This window comes from Protopterus annectens, chromosome 12.part0 (assembly GCF_019279795.1).
Source record: "Protopterus annectens isolate FY-2018-M chromosome 12.part0, PAN1.0, whole genome shotgun sequence".
Lineage (NCBI taxonomy): Eukaryota > Metazoa > Chordata > Ceratodontiformes > Protopteridae > Protopterus > Protopterus annectens.
This window is the reverse complement of record NC_056746.1, coordinates 1200791432-1200804419: the sequence shown is the minus strand read 5'-3', so window position 1 is coordinate 1200804419 and position 12988 is coordinate 1200791432.

Genomic DNA, 12988 nt, shown 5'->3' with positions numbered 1-12988 from the left:
TCTATCAGTCACTGCCTATATTCCTACTCAGTAGCCAAGGTCTGAGACAGTATTCCTACAAATACTAGAGAAAATGTCATGTAGTCACATATTCAAACAATCTCTAAAGAGATTTCTCCTTGACTCCTGGCTCTGTACATATTACACCAGGCTGACACTACCCGTTACTCCTTCCTTCTCTTCTTTTCTGTCCCTTCTCTTCCTTCTTCTGTCTCTTTCCCTTGCTGCTCTTTTTCCTCTTTCCTTTCTCCCTTCTCTTATTAGCAAAAGCACCAGTTACTTCTCTGATAGCACCCTACTTTAACCCTATTTCCTAATCTCCCCCAGCTGCAAAACCTCTTTCCTTTCTCTTAGTCTTTTGCCCAGATTTAAAATGCTTAACATCTTTACCATTGGTTATCACTAGTGATTGTACTTTACTAGCTGTTCAATAGCCTATGATTGTTTTTCAGTATTCACTATATGATTTTCTGATCTGACTTTATTTATCCTGTATGTTGATTCTACTATTTGTTACTACACTTCATATGATAAGATTATGCAGTTTATTCATTAAACTATGTATGTTGATGCATTCCTTCCTGGGCCTCTGCTGAAAATGGGATTCATGCCCAGTCAGATTTTCCCAGTAAAAAATGTCAAATAAATAAAAATAATAAATAAACATACATCAAGATGCTCCTGCCTTGCATTGTGGTCAGCACATGATTGCTTATAGAAGTTAGGCTTATACACAAGCAATTGTTTATACTGTGTGCTCAAGCCTATCTGCACCTCAGTTTTGCTGCTAGCAAGTGTTCTGGACATGAACCGGTGCTGCTCACACAAAATCAATTGTCATAAGAAGCCAGTTACAAAGATGAGAAATCTTTGCATAAAATCGGAGATGAAATTCAATGCAAAAGGTACTTGCAAAAAAGTTCAAAGGCACTTTTAGATATTAATTAAAGGCACTGTGTGATATGATCCTAAAGTTACTGCTAGAGGCAAGTATGTTTAGCAGATATATAACCTAATGACAAACTCTGTACCAACACCTCGAAGCTTGGCAGTTATCTTGTAGTTTATGACACCATTATCACACAACTGTCTGCAGTACTGACTACCCCATACATTTGCATGTGGAATGATGTAAGGCCAAAGAGTGCCAGTCTGTTGTGGGATTATGTGAAGGTAAGATTACAAATCAGTGCATGTTTTCCTTTGTTACCTGACAAAACAAGATCACAAAGCAAAAAGCAAGCAAGCTGAATTAGATGTTTGACTTTATAAGAATAGATGTAATCGGTCATACTTGGAGGGAGCTTTTCCTTTGTATCTTACTTTGCTAAGAAGACGGAGTCTATTTCTTATTTTATGTATTTACACTTTATTGACCAGGTTAGTCCCACTATGCCAATGCCTTCTTTTCAGAGGAGAGCCAAATTTGGATTCATACATACTAGAGGAATTTTTTCCAAAAAAACAGGGAGCTTCCTCGACTCTTTTATATAGTTAAGGACAGTACACTCAGGAGTGTAGCATCCCCTCAGGCTGCACTGCAGTGTCAGTGATGGAAAGTTAAAACAACTGCCTGGTGTGGAAACAGAACCCACAGCCTTCTGCACCAAAGGAAAGTGTGATAAGGTGAGTATGCTTATTTGACAAATAGGCTGAAGGAGACCACATCTGATATATAGGCAAAGCAAATGGGGGCTAGGAGCAAGCTTGGCAGAACAAAAATGGGGTTGCAGCTGCAAAAGGGACAAAATGCAGCATTCTTTCTGACTCAAGGAGATCAGTCTACTTTTCCTGCTGGTTTATCCATATATTTATTTGCACGGTCATATCCAAATAGATCATTTTTATATAGAAAGCATTTACTTTTCTGTTGAGTATGGGCTCTGATAGTAATCTGTATAGACATTTCATGACTTTCTTTTAAACAATGTATTTTCTTAACTTCACTAACACAGAATTACTTTCTTACTTATGTACAATTCCTGAGTGTTCATGAGCATAGGAGTGCCATTTAATATTTATGCATAATTCATAAACATTCAGAACTAATTTGATGCACATGTAATTGGCATTCATAAGCTGAACTCCTGAACTGCTCATAATTCATAAATGGCTCTTAAGTGCTAGTCTTGTGGCTCAACTTAACTCTAATTACCTGCAAATTAACTTTCTTTTCACTAATTTCTTGTTACTTAACTTAAAACACTGTGTAATCATTTGGTAGGCAGACTTAAAAAGCAAATGTACTGAGATAAATCAGAAGAGGAAATAAAGAGAGATTTCTGTAGTGTATTTCAAACCATAGTTGCATGGCTGAGTTCACAAATGAAATCCTTGTATTGATGAACCCCTTAAAAAGGGACATCTGAGGGACTGTATTTGAGCCAGGGAAGCACAAAAAATTACTGTCTTTGCAAAATGAAAAAACACCTCATCTCTCCTGGGAGGCAAACAAATGCTTTGTGTTTGGGACCCCTGTAGAGCAGTCATGCTGCAAACGAATCATTCATGTTGACAATGGATGTTTATTATAAGCCTGACATTAAAAACAAAATGTGACTGGTTCATTTGAATATGAAATAGTTGAGCTTATCTGAGTGCCTTTATGCTTCTGGTATCAGTTTTTTAACCTTGGACAGTAATAGATTAATAACTTTGTCATGGACAGTAAAGTTATTCTTTATGTAACAAACCAATTTTACTTGGAAAAATATATTAAAAAGCAGAACTGCCAGTCCTGAGTAATTTATTCATACTTAGCAGCCAGAGAATAAATTCAAATAGCTTTCAGGCTGTTGCATGCGTAAATAATACAGAGTTGATATGAAATTGTAGAGATGATGAAAGGTTCAATTTAAGCTAGAGATGGAGGCTACTTTAATACAAAAACTAAAACCTGAGAATTGTATCTGTTTCATTATGACTTTAGGGGATTTATCGAGGGGCTATATTACGCATAGGTTCATGCTATTATTTCTAAAAAAGTGCAGGAACGGTGAGAGGAAAAGACAAAGTCACTGCAAGTGGTATTACTAACACTTCATTTGAAATTGTTTCAGCAATTACATGCAATTTGTCTGGCAAGTGAATTATAAAATATAAAATCAAAATACGCACGAGTCACTTGAGCTCAGTCCTGTATTAGTGAAATAAGAAAGATTATTTTGAGGACAGTAGTGCAGAAAGATACGGATGGAACATTGTTTCCTGATACAACACTATGGCTCTGTGACATTTTGGAAAAACACAAGGAAAGAATGAAAGAAATTGAAGAATTTAGGAAAACAAAACTACACAAAACTACACATGGAAGAATAGCACAGGCGGAAAATCCTTCCCTAAATGAAATAAAATCCAGAAGTTAAATGAGAGCAGTGCAAAGATTATGCAAGAAAGAACAATAGGATTTGAAAATGGAATATAAAAAATAAATATTCTCAGATATTAAGTTTGTCAAGTGCTTCTATCTAAACAGTAAGTATTACAACTACAAAAAGTGTCACAGAAACCAAAGGTAAGACAGTAGAAGTTATATCAATGTGAAGACAGTTTTCCTAGAAGGGGATTATTAAATGTAAAAGGAGAAGTAGGGTCTGGCAGTTCATATTTAACAGTACCAAAAGAGCCAAAAAGCAATGACATTATTTAGTGTAATCATTTTAAATCATTTACTGGAAAAGGGGCTGACTTTATTTATTTATTTTTTTATTTTTTATTTATTTTGTTTTGTTTAGCAGGAAAGTCCATCTGGACATAAGGCCTGTTTTTAGTAGTGGCCTATGGAGAAAAGCTCTATATACATAATGCTGAAGAATTATACATTCTCATAACAATTTTTTACATTCTCTGCAAATACTAAAACATATGTGCATAATAATTTTTCAGAGAAAAGAAGTAGAGCAAATGTTTATGTAACACAACAGTGGTAGAAGCAGTAGAGCAAATGTTTATGTAACACTACAGTGGTAGAAGCAATAGAGCAAATGTTTATGTAACACTATAGTGGTAGAAGCAGTAGAGCAAATGTTTATGTAACACTACAGTGGTAGAAACAGTAGAGCAAATGTTTATGTAACACTACAGTGGTAGAAGCAGTAGATCAGATGTTAACTAATGTTGCAGCAGTGGAAACATTAGGACAGAGGCTTATGTAACATTGTAACAGTGGAAACATTAGAGCAAAGGTTGATGTAACATTGCAATAGTGGAAACATTAGGGCAAGGGTTACTGTAACATTGGAGTAATACAATTAGTAGGGCATGGTTATGAAACATTGCAATAGTGGAAGCACCATGACATTGTATATGTAACATTACAGTACTGCAATTAATAGGATTGAGATTTATGTAACATTATGAAGTAAAACAGTCGGATAGTAGCTTATCTAGCATAGAATCACATTGACATGCAGAAGGTGGTTTCAGTGACATTCAAAAACATCCCACAGGAACTAACTTGGTGAACATAAAAAAAAAAAAAAAAAAAAGTAACATATATATATCTATATATATATATATATATATATATATATATATATATATATATATATGGGGTCTACTGTTTTTGATTGAAATTTCAATACTTCTAACTCCACTTGTATGAACCCACTTGTTCAAAGTACTGAAACTTCAAAAACTGACTACGAAGAATACAACACAGTGCGGAATGGGAATATTCCATTTTCCTCACTGTAGTGCGATCTCAGAGTGGATATAATTTAAGTAGAGGGGTATGGCGGGCACAGCCACCTACATGGGGGGGGGGCAGGAGGGCTTGTCCCCCTGCAAAAGTGTGTTTTTGTTATATTTTGTTATTTGTGAGGCAATTGGGCACCTAGACTTCAGTGAAAGTGCACTTTCGTTGAAGTGCACTTTTGTTGAAGTGGGATTCTACTTTTTGTTTTTGGTTAAGTGACAATTCGTTGTAAAGTACTAGACCCATATAAATATATATATATATATATATATATATATATATATATATATATATATATATATAAAGAGAGAGAGAGAGAGAGATTCATTTCAAAATCTTGAAAGCTCAAAATCCTGAATTTCAAAATACTGAACTCAAAATCTTGAAAGCTCAAAATACTGAAAACTCATAATACTGAATCTTATAATATAGAAAAACATAGAGGACACCAACACTGATTATATTGCAGCAGAAATACATACATAAACATATTACCTTTCTGCAATTATAAGCAGGGTGGCAAGCCCCCCTGCACCCCCATGTGGGGTGTTGCATCCCCCACACCCCCTGCTACTTAAATATATCAACTCCGAGATTGCACTGCACAGAAAACAATGGCAAAAATACCATTACATGCTTCATAACTGCCTGTTATAACCTTAGTCATGTTCCCTTTTAATGTACTATACTACAACATAAGTCATCTTAGTGTAGTGAAGTGCGATCTCGGACAGACCTTTCAACCATACCAAATTACTTGATTTTTACTGAGTTTTGGGGTCCAAATGAAGGGGTGTAATGATTCCTGAGTGGCACCCCTTCATTTCCAATTTTTTTCTTTATTTTTTTCAAATATCACGCTGTCGGAGCTGACGTCATCACATGCGCGATGACATCAGCTCTGTCAGGCCTTTCAGACTGTCGGAATTGAGCTCCTTGAGCTCACATCATCATTTCCGGCTGCAAATGTGAGCAGGAAACAGCAGCAGCCAAGAGCAAGCAGGAAATGTTAGCATTTAGAGCAAGACATGTTTGTGGCAGTGCACTCATTATTTCAAGAGTGAGATTGGATTTATTAGCAGCAGCAGAATGGATTATTTCAAGACCGAGATTGGATTTATGTCATTTCAAGAGTGAGGATTTATTAGCAGCAGCCGGAAATGGAATAGCAAGATTGGATGTATTTCATTTCAGCAGCTGGGAGGACATGTTTGGGGCAATGCACTCATTATTTCAAGAGCGAGATTCAGGAATGGAATAACTTATTAGCAGCAACCGGGGATGGAAGTAACAGGTTTGGACTCAAGGTGTGTATGTGTGTGTGTGTGTGTATGTGTGTGTGTGTGTGTGTGTGTGTGTGTGTGTGTGTGTGTGTGTGTGTGTGTTTCAGACTCAAACCCTGTACCTTTGGTACAGGGTAAAAAGAGCCTAAAGTCCCTAGCCATCACTATTTATGAGCTTTGTCTAGATTTTTTTCTGCTAAGAGTTGAGAGCTAAGCCTGTTGTGAGAAGTGAACAGAATTTGTATTCCCCCATTATTGGCTTTGTTGTTTGTCCAGGTTTTTTGTGTTAATAGTTTAAAGCTATGGTGAGGGAGATGTGAGAACTGAATTTGTATTCCCCCATTATTGGCTTTGTCCAGGTTTTTTGTGCTAAGAGGTTGAGAGCTATGGTGAGAATTGAGAACTGAATTCACTACATGATAGCCATTAAGTTTCAGTCTTCCTATTTTTTAGGGGGCTGCTGATTTGGCATAGTGGTATGTTGCTCTGACTGTAGTGCATAGAGTCCTGGGTTCAAGACTTGCCAGTGAAATGCATGGTGGTAACACAACATTTTATTCTAGCAACTTTCCAAAATTATACAAGCAATGTTTAAAATGTGTCCCTGGTAAATCCCTAGCCACCACCACTTGTGAGCTTTGTCCAGGTTTTTATTCTAAGAGTTGAGAGCTATGGTAAGAAGTGAGAACTAAATTTGTATTTCCACATTATTGGCATTGTTTGTCCAGGTTTTTTTTCCTAAGAGGTTGAGAGCTATGGTGAGAAGTAAGAACTGAATTCACTAAATGATAGTCATTACATTTCAGTCTTCCTTTTGTTCAGGACATTGCTAATTTGGCATAGTGGTATGTTGCTCTGACTGTAGTGCATAGTGTCCTGGGTTCAAGACTTGCCAATGGCATGCATGGTAGTAACACATTTTATTCTAGCTACTTTCCAAAATGATACAAGCAATATTTAAAATATGTCTCTGGTTTTTGACCTTTTGCCCCCCCCCAAAAAGCTGAAGTTGAAAATAAGTGCGAGAGGCTATGCACGATTCCTATGGCTTACGATACTGTCACTCTATTTATAGTGTGGGTGTGGTAGAAAACTTTTATGATTGAAATGTTCTAAATTGGGCAGCTCTATCATTATTTATTCATGCATTTTGTTTCATTGCCTACAGTACAGCCTATTGGAAAAATATTCTAACAATAAATTTAAAATGCGCTCTGTCTAATAAGTGTGCTGTATTATACAAGAAATATAACTTAAAGTCAGGAAGGTGTATCAAAGAAAAAAAACACATGTATGTTTCTTGTTTTGTGTGCAAGGGGCCAATGACTTGAAAGCAGCCCAAAGGTAATCTTCATCTACCACTGGCCAGATGCATTTTCTTTGGATGTGGTGTGTGGGTTTTAATGCTATTTCAATGGATGTGAGTTTCAAGGGCAGAGAAGTTTTAATGCCAAGTCTATTTTCATTGTGAGACAGTATTGCTTTGTTTAGGAGATGTCTGTTAGTGTTTGTGCATTGTTGTGCTGCAAAATGTAAAAATAAAATCCAAATAATCATTGTAGAAGTAAAGCAGTATGCACCCATTAGTGTTTATGGTAAATGGGAAGAAATCAGCAGGTAATGGGAGTTGGAGTTGATATATTTAAGTAGCAGGGGATGTGGGGGCTTGCCCCCCACCTGGGGTGTGCAGGGGGGCTTGCCCCCCTTGGTTATAATTGTAGAAGGGTAATATGTTTCTGTATGTATGTCTGCTGCAATATAATCAGTGTTGGTTTTCTGTATATTTTTGTGTATTATGAGATTCAGTATTATTGAGTTTTCAGTATTTTGAGCGTTCAAGATTTTGAGTTCAGTATATTGAGATTCAGGATTTTGAGCTTTCAAGATTTTGAAGTGAACCCATATATATATATATATATATATATATATATATATATATATATATCTATATACACACACACACACACACACACACACACGCACACACACACACACACACACATACACACACCAACAATGAGGTCAAACAACAATGGAGAAAAACACAATCTACATTGTCTCTGAACACCACTCACACAGTTTATGTTCGGCAAAACTAAATTTGTTGATTCAACATGTTCCCATATAGCATTACAGTAGTGGAAACAGTAAGGCAGATGCTTTTGTAAAATTACAGTACTGTAGCAGTAGGGCAGAAACTTAGGTAAAATTATTGTAATGTGAGTGGTAGGGCAGAGGTGGTTTAGGTAACATTCTAGTTTTACCCTAAGTCATCCGGCATAAAACTGAAGATTATGTTAGTTAAATGAAAAAGTGGAAATCATTCTGGGGGTAATATTCACAAGCTATTCATTAGCACAATGACTTCAGGATATGAGCATTTACTGCTGGTATACATAAACTCTACCTTTCTGTTTTGTTTGTAGTGTCAGTGGTTCAGCAGATTGTATGCTCAACATTAATGCCTTATACTAGGTAGTCAGATTCATATTTTGCTATTGCAACTGCAGTCTAGCATTATGGAGGATTTCCTGATTTGATGACTTTTGGAATTAAAATCAAGCAGAAGTCTTGTATGCTTCAGTTGGTGAAAGCTTAGGTTGACAATAAATATCAAATTATACTTCTATGAAAGAAAAGCAGAGAAGATCCCCAGAACTATAGGAAAATATCATCATGTAATCTGTGCATGTATTACTAGCTGTCATGTGAAAATAGACCACAAACCCAGTTTGATTAAACCAGTCAAGAAAAATGAATATGTATTATATAGGTCAAGAGCAATTTGTAGGATAGAATTATTGGACGAGTGGAAAAGATGATGTGCAGTGAAATGTGATAACTGGATAAGCGTCAGCTATGATTTTTCAACTAGGGCAAACTACTTATATAAGAATACTAAATAACAAAAGCTACTTTAATACCATCTAAAAGAATGTGATTGCAATTAAGGTTGTATCAAAGAAAATGCAATATAGTACCCTGCTAATTTTCATTTTCATTCTTCAGTACCTACTTTATTTTGTTCTTTCATTGATCAGGTAAGTGAGCTGAATCAACAAAGTTTCTTTCTCAGTCATGAACTAGTTAAAGTATGACCCATGATAAACAAGCACTGAGATGCAGACAGTATAGAACAGTATTAGGTATTCATAAAGAACTGAGGTAATTCTAATACATAATGCTGTTATGCTCCTGAAATAACATTATAATACATAATGCTGTCATTTTAAGAACAAATTAATGATACCACTCTGAACTTCCCCTGGATGTAAATGTCCTTATCTCTAACAATTGCAGTTGTGATTCTCGTTTATTGCAACACCTATACAGCTGCATTTGCTTCCAAGCCTAAGGAATGACCAATGCTGTGAGGTGAATGCAGACAGAGTAGCCATCTGGTGAATGGAGCGATGGTGCAGTACGGTAGAGATTTTCTGATGGAGAGCACTTTACACACTAGTGTGCAGTGGGGTATAATAAGAGAAATGATTGAGGATTCAGGTGATCTGGGTGTCCTTATAAATTGCTTGGTGCTGCTGACATAATATAGGGACTTGGCAGAGAGCCAGGTCAATCAGTTAGAAATCATCATGCAAGTTATGTAGATGACTAAAGGGTAATGTGTATCCTTCCAGTGTGTTTCATAATGAGGCAGTGGTAATGTCTCATATCAGCCCCAGTAATGAAAAAGCTTTCTGAATTTTGCACTGTCTGCCAGTTATGAAGGCTGCTTGAGGATATTGAGTCCATAAGTGCCAGATATGGGGAATAAAACTCTTGTCAATTCAATACTTTGCATATTTGTTCAAGAAGTTGTATAATTTCTAGCAGAAATTCAGCATCACTGTCATTTTTCCTTTTATGTTAGGAATGCGAATAGAAAAAGAAATTAGTAGGTCTAAGCAAACACTGACTTATTTATCAGATTAAGCATTTTCAGGTATGTACAAAGCTCATAATCCTAAAAGCAACAGCAACAGGAACCACAATTACAAAAATGCAAATGGCAATAAAGAGCCAGAAGTGAAGCTCAAGTCTTTTATTCACAGATATGAACTTTGCTTCTGGCTCTTTTTTGCCATTCGCATTTTTGGAATTGTGGTTCCCTTTGCTGCTGCTACAGGATTATAAACTTTGGTGGCTTGCGTTTTTATTCCTCTTATTTCAGTTTGTTTCTGAAATTTCCAGGTACATATCCAGAGTTCCACGTGCATTCAGTTTCTCATTTTACATACTGTTTCACTTTTGCATTTTAAAATCAAAGCATTTATCTTTGATTAAGAATTATTTTCAGACTTTGATGCGTAAGGGATTGCCAAACCTGAGCATGCAGTTTATCGAGATATTATTCTTCAATGATTTTTTTCTGACATCTAGATGCGCATACCATCTGTTTGAAGAAGTGTGTTTGTCTCTTCCAGGGATGTAGTGATAGAACTGATATAAACACTGTTTATGTACATTCTGAACAGCAGGGGTCCAAGGAATTTGTATACCAGCAATAGTTGATGTATTCAACACAATCCTGTATGAAGTCATGATCAAGTTTGCCAATAGGTTATTCTGTGATGCCTATGCTACAGTCACTGAACCAGTTGCATGAGGAAGGATTAAGTCCTTATAATAAGAGTTACTGTTACTGCTGAATAAATCACTGAAAAGCTTTGGAAAGGTCAATAAACGCCATTCCAGTGACATTGCCCAAGTCCATGGCTCTATATAAACTACAATATTAACAATTTCTGCCCTACCAAGCTCCTTCTTTCATTTCCATTTCTTTGAATTTCTAATCACTAATCTAAAGATCGATTATCAGTCTGATAAAAATACAGGTCTATGTCACTTCATCAAATACTCACATTGTCGAACCACTATTGATCACAGGGAAAAATTATGGCTGTTCAGCCTACCACCTGTGACAACATTCTAAAAATTTAAAATCCACCCAAGTGGGAGGCTTCACTCCCCACACCCCCTTAACTAAATATACCAACTCCAAGATTGCACCGCAATGGGGAAAAGGGCAAATTCCCAATGATGGCCAACCATTGTTTTTCCCTATGAAAAGCTTTGATTAGACAGCTCTTCAATAAATTTTGGCTAGCTTGCACCCAATCGTGTAGGTGCAGCAAGACCATGGTGTAAGCCTAAGAGCTAGATGACCTCAAAAGGGTGTGTGTGTCATGCTTGCTGTAAGCTGAGTGGAGCTCTGTGGCTTGTATTTACATTTAGCTAAGCACAGCTAAGCAGGGGGTGTGTTTAAGGCTGTATTGTCTTACACCAAGAAATGCAGAGTGCGTTCATGTCCAGGGAGGGCCAGTTTCTGCTAAACAGTGTTTACATTGCCTAAAAGGGTGTGCTCGGCATGCACCAAGTTGAAAAAAAGACAAGAAATGGTAGCTCTGTTCACATCTGAGCACTGGGTATGCATGGCGCATCTCGGGGCTTAAATGGGAAGGCAATGGGAAGGGAAAACAGCAATAGGAAGGCAATCAAGGAGAACTAGCATAACTGTCAGGTGAAATGCATCAGAATCAGCCAATTACAGATGTAGCAGCCCAGCCCAGCATACTACTATAAACTATGCAAACACCTTTCACTCTGGTTTTTCCCACAAACTCTACACCACTGGTGTACACAGACAGGGACATTTTACCAGACAAAACTAACAAAATGATAGGGGCTGCTGTCACTCTCATACATCAATATGTGGAAGAGGCTGAGGGTGGTGAGGATGAGAATGTTGATGACCAACCCACAGTGAGGAGAAGTAGAAGAGTGTACAGACCCAGGGTAACCTACCAGGGGCTACATGAGCTGGAGATAGTGGAGTGCTATAGGGTAGACAGGGACATCCTAAAGCAAATTGTTGAGCTGTGCCGGCCCGCCTCACACACAGAACCAACAGAGGGGAATCCATCCCAGTGGATACCAAGGTATGTGTAGGCTTAAGAATACTAGCCACAGGTGCCTTCCAAAGGACAACTGGGGATATTGTGGGGATCTCACAGGCATCAGCATCCAGGGGACTCCACCAGTTCCTGGATGCCATGTCAGCGCATTTCCTCAACACCCATGAGGCGTTGACTAGCAATATGCGTCTCTTTCACAAAATAGCAGAATACCCTGAGGTAGTGGGTGCTATAGACTCCACTTTCATACACATCAAAGCACCACCTGATGAGCGGGGTAGGGTCTACATAAACCCCAAGGGCTTCCCCTCCATAAACTGCCAGGTCATGTGTAATGCCCAGGGAATTATAATGAATGTGTATGCTGGCAGCCCTGGAAGCTATCACGACTCCCACATCTGGTATATGGCACAGCTGTACCAGAGATTTGCCAGTGGGAACATCCCATATGGCCACCTAGTGGAGGATACTGGTTATGCACTGGAGCTGTGGCTGACGACACCCATCAAAAATGCACACACACCTGAACAAGAACTCCATAATGAGGCACATGCACAAATGAAAATCATAATAGATTGTGTGTTTGGGATGCTCAAGTCACAGTTCCAGTGCCTGGACATACCTGGTGGAGCCTTGCAGTACTGTCTAGCTACATGTACACAAATTTTCATTGCATGTGCCATGCTACACAATATGATCCTGCAGAAACAGCTGCAGCAGGAACACCATGGGCAGGGCCACACAGCCCCTCACCATTACCAAGGCCAGCACAGGCACAGAGTGACTCAGAAGAGGAACAGCCTGAGCCTTCCCCTGTAGGCAGAAGGAGGCATGCTCAGTATGCCCAGGCTTTGGCAAAGAGGCAACGCATAGCACATACACTGACACGCAAGGAAGCCAGGGAATGACACATCTCTCTGACTCGCACATACAGTAAAAGGGATGCCAAACATGACACTGCCAGTGCTTTACCATGTATAGGGAGTGTACTATGTGCATCCGACATGGTCAGCCCTCCAGCACCATCTTCAATACTGGCATAGCCACAAGTAACTTACTCTTCCTATCAGTTGATGAATGGAGCAGTATGTTCT